This window comes from Rana temporaria, chromosome 13, assembly GCF_905171775.1.
Source record: "Rana temporaria chromosome 13, aRanTem1.1, whole genome shotgun sequence".
In the NCBI taxonomy this organism is placed as follows: Eukaryota; Metazoa; Chordata; class Amphibia; order Anura; family Ranidae; genus Rana; species Rana temporaria.
The window spans coordinates 120820686-120825947 of record NC_053501.1 but is presented as its reverse complement, the minus strand read 5'-3'; positions in this window follow the sequence as shown (position 1 = coordinate 120825947).

The window sequence follows — 5262 nt, the reverse complement described above, 5'->3', positions numbered from 1 at the left end:
GGAGAGGGGTGTATCCGGGGGAGAGGGGTCTATCCGGGTGAGAGGGGTCTATCCGGGGGAGAGGGGTCTATCCGGGGGAGAGGGGTCTATCCGGGTGAGAGGGGTCTATCCGGGGGAGAGGGGTGTATCCGGGGGAGAGGGGTCTATCCGGGGGAGAGGGGTCTATCCGGGTGAGAGGGGTCTATCCGGGGGAGAGGGGTCTATCCGGGTGAGAGGGGTCTATCCGGGGGAGAGGGGTCTATCCGGGTGAGAGGGGTCTATCCGGGGGAGAGGGGTCTATCCGGGGGAGAGGGGTCTATCCGGGTGAGAGGGGTCTATCCGGGGGAGAAGGGTCTATCCGGGTGAGAGGGGTCTATCCGGGTGAGAGGGGTCTATCCGGGGGAGAGGGGTGTATCCGGGGGAGAGGGGTGTATCCGGGTGAGAGGGGTCTATCCGGGTGAGAGGGGTCTATCCGGGGGAGAGGGGTCTATCCGGGTGAGAGGGGTCTATCCGGGGGAGAGGGGTCTATCCGGGGGAGAGGGGTCTATCCGGGTGAGAGGGGTCTATCCGGGGGAGAGGGGTCTATCCGGGTGAGAGGGGTCTATCCGGGGGAGAGGGGTCTATCCGGGGGAGAGGGGTCTATCCGGGTGAGAGGGGTCTATCCGGGGGAGAGGGGTGTATCCGGGTGAGAGGGGTCTATCCGGGTGAGAGGGGTCTATCCGGGTGAGAGGGGTCTATCCGGGGGAGAGGGGTCTATCCGGGTGAGCAATACCCACTCGGGAGTGAGTGGTGAATACTGGAACTTTGAATACTTTTTGTGTCGCGTACCTGAACCTTCCCCTTCTCTCTATAATCTCTACGTCCTTCACAAGTTTATGCAGAAAAAAAATAAAACCGAACAGTTGAAGGTTTTACATTTTGTGTGGACATTTTTCACTAGAGCCAATCGATACCACAAAAAATATCATCGGAAGTCTCCGAGATAGTTCATCTCCAAATGACATCATTCCCACAAAATTTCTTGGCACCGGCGATCGCTCACCTTATAAACCAATCGTTTAAAGCGGGAGTTCACCCAATTAATTTTTTTTTTTTTCCCCTTAGCTTCCTGCTCGTTTTCTCTAGGGGAATCGGCTATTTGTTTTAAAATATGATCCGTACTTACCCGTTTTCGAGATGCATCTTCTCCGTCGCTTCCGGGTATGGGCTGCGGGAGCGGGCGTTCCTTCTTGATTGACAGTCTTCCGAGAGGCTTCCGACGGTCGCATCCATCGCGTCACTCGTAGCCGAAAGAAGCCGAACGTCGGTGCGGCTCTATACTGCGCCTGCGCACCGACGTTCGGCTTCTTTCGGAAAATCGTGACGCGATGGATGCGACCGTCGGAAGCCTCTCGGAAGACTGTCAATCAAGAAGGAACGCCCAGTCCCGCAGCCCATACCCGGAAGCGTCGGAGAAGATGCATCTCGTAAACGGTAAGTACGGATCATATTTTAAAACAACTAGCCGATTCCCCTAGACAAAACGAGCAGGAAGCTAAGGGGAAAATGTGTCCTGTGCGGGTGAACCCCCGCTTTAAAGAGGGCTTTGTGCCGACCTCCTTAAAACAAGGCATAATTAAACCTCTTCTAAAAAAAACTAACCTTGACCCAAAGAATCGGCGACCGATAACCTCCCTCAATATCTTCTCCAAGGTTATGGAAAAAGCAATCGTACAACAACTACAACACCATTTAGACACCCACAAACTGCTGGACCCACTACAATCGGGTTTCCGTCCAGGACATGGTACGGAAACAGCACTTCTTAAAATATGGGATGACGCCCTCGAAGCAGAAGACGACGGAGAATCTTGTCTTCTGATACTGCTGGACCTGAGTGCTGCCTTTGACACAGTAGACCACAAACTCCTGTTAACCCGCCTTACAGAGGTATCTGGAGTGACAGACTCAGATCTACCAAGGTTTTCATCATTCCTGGAAAATCGATCCCAGATAGTGAGACTAGGACCCTTCACGTCTGACTCACGCAGCGTGTCTTGCCGAGTCCCCCAGGGATCTTCCCTATCGCCCGTACTATTCAACATTTACCTCCGCCCACTCCTAAAAATAATCAGTAATCAAGACCTTCTCTATCACTCCTACGCAGACGACACGCAACTTTACTTTCGTATCCGCGACAAAAAGAACCAAGACCCCGTATTAGAACAATGCCTCCCTCAGATAGACAACTGGATGACGGAGAGTCACCTCAAACTCAATGGAGCAAAAACAGAACTCCTTCAACTCCATGCAACCCGAAAGAAACCGGCCAGGTCTACCTGGACACCACCACCCATCCTGGGACAAACCATCACCCCAAGCACTAAAGTCTCGGGGGCAGATCCACATAGATCTGCACCCGTGCAGCGTATCAGAGATATGCTACGCCACCGTACCTTACCTGGCGTTCTTTCAAATCCTCAAAGATTTTGCGCCGTAAGTTACGGCGGCGTAGTGTATTTCTTGCGGCGGAATTCAAATTGGCGATTAGGGGGCGGGTTTCATTTAAATGAAGCGCGTCCCCGCGCCTTATGAACTGCGCATGCGCCTTCCTGAAATTTCCCGGTGTGCATTGCGCTAAATGACGTCGCTAAGACGTCATTTTTTTAACTTAGACGGGACTTACTTACATTCCGATTCACGGACGACTTACGCAAAAAAAAAAATTCAAATTTCAAAGCGGGAACGACGGCCATACTTAACATGGCAAGTCTAACTTTACGCCGCAAAATACCAGCTTTAACTATACGCCGGAAAAAGCCGACTAGAGACGACGTAAGAGAATGCGACGGCTGCGCGTACGTTCGTGGATCGTCGTAAATAGCTAATTTGCATACCCGACGCGGAAAACGAAACTCCACCCAGCGAGCGCCGGAGTATTGCATCTACGATTCGAAGGCGTACGCCTGCCGGATCAAACCCAGAAGCCGTCGTATCTTGGTTTGAGGATTCAAACTAAAGATACGACGCGGGAAATTTGAAAGTACGCCGGCGTATCAGTAGATACGCCGGCGTACTCTCACTATGGATCTGGCCCTCGGAGTCATCTTTGACTCTGACATGACAATGGAGGCACAAATAGGATCAGTAGTTAGCGGTTCCCACCATCTTCTACGTCTCCTACGAAGAGTTGTCCTCTTCATCCCCAAAGAAGACACAGCAGTAGGGTCAATCTTTAAAGCGGGAGTTCAACCAATTTGTTTTTTTTCCTATTTTCCCCTTAGCTTCCTGCTCGTTTTGTCTAGGGGAATCGGCTATTTGTATTAAAATATGATCCGTACTTACCCGTTTTCGAGATGCATCTTCTACGCCGCTTCCGGGTATGGGTCTTCGGGAGCGGGCGTTCCTTCTTGATTGACAGTCTTCCGAGAGGCTTCCGACGGTCGCATCCATCGCGTCACTCGTAGCCGAAAGAAGCCGAACGTCGGTGCGGCTCTATACTGCGCCTGCGCACCGACGTTCGGCTTCTTTCGGAAAATCGTGACGCGATGGATGCGACCGTCGGAAGCCTCCCGGAAGACTGTCAATCAAAATAGGAACACCCAGTCCCGCAGCCCATACCCGGAAGCGACGGAGAAGATGCATCTCGTAAACGGTAAGTACGGATCATATTTTAAAACATCTAGCCGATTCCCCTAGAGAAAACGAGCAGGAATCTAAGGGGAAATAGTCATATATACGGGTGAACCTCCGCTTTAACTCTAGGTTAGATTATGCAAATTCCCTCTACCTCGGACTCCCAAAATACCAGCTGGCCCGTCTCCGAGTCGTCCAGAACATGGCGGCTCGAACCCTGGGAACCAATCACCCCGTCCCTGAGATCCCTCCATTGGTTGCCCCGTAAAAGACAGAGTCACATTTAAGGCCTTACGCCTAACACACAAATGTGTAGACGGAAGCGCGCCCCAATATTTATGTGAGATAATAAAACACCAAAACCCAAACCCGAGTGCTTCGATCAACCAACCAAAAATGACTACAAATCCCCAAAGCCCGATACAAGACCAAAGGAGAACGTCGATTTGCAGTCCAATGACCTTGACTGTGGAAAGCGTTACCAGCTAACATCCGAACGGAAATTCATCACCTGGCCTTCAGGAAAAAACTTAAATTGGAGGTTCACCCAAAACATACATTTTTAACATTAGATTTAGGCTAATTAAGGGGAGTAGAAACGGGTATTTTTTTTTTAAATCAATGCCGTACTTACCGTTGTAGAGATCGATGTTCTCCCGCCGCTTCCGGGTATGATCTTCGGGACAGGGCGTTCCTATTTGATTGACAGGCTTCCGACGGTCGCATCCATCGCGTCACGAGTTTCCGAAAGTAGCCGACCGCCGGTGCGCAGGCGCAGTATAGAGCCGCACCGACGTTCGGCTTCTTTCGGCACCTGGTGACGCGCTGTATGCGACCGTCGGAAGGCTGTCAATCAAATAGGAACGCCCTGTCCCGAAGATCATACCCGGAAGCGGCGGGAGAACATCGATCTCTAAAACGGTAAGTACGGCATTGATTTAAAAAAAAAATACCCGTTTCTGCTTCCCACAATTAGCCTAAATCTAATGTTAAAAAATTTTTTTCGGGTGAACTCCCGCTTTAAGACCCACCTATTCTGAGGGCGAAACAGAAGCAAAATGGATACCAAGCGCCTTGAGGCGATTCAGTTCGCAATGGTTGCGCTATACAAGTTGTTCACTCACATTGCAATTTCTACAGACTTTCTTCTCCGGACAACGAACTTAGAGGTAACATGCAAAACCCCAAATCTAATCCTCCAGGGGAAGGGCTACAATAGTATACAGGAGTATATAGATATATATTAGTATATGGGGGGTATATAGATATATATTAGTATAGAGGAGGGTATATATTAGTATATAGGAGGGTATATAGATATATATTAGTATATAGGGGGTATATAGATATATATTAGTATATACGGGGTATATAGATATATATTAGTATATAGGAGGGTATATAGATATATATTAGTGTATAGGAGGGTATATATTAGTATATAGACTATATGAGTGTATATTGGAGGGGTATATATTTATATATCTTTATTGTATATCTTTCTGTCAGTACATTGGAGGGGGCGGGGACACAAGATGGCGGCGGGAGGCGACGTGACTCCTTCCCCTCAAGTCGCGCAGGAGGTTGTAGGCGGAGTATGACGCCCCTGGCCCCGCCCCTCCGCCCTCCATCCAATGGGCGGCGCGGGCTGGAGTGACGGTGCGGCGG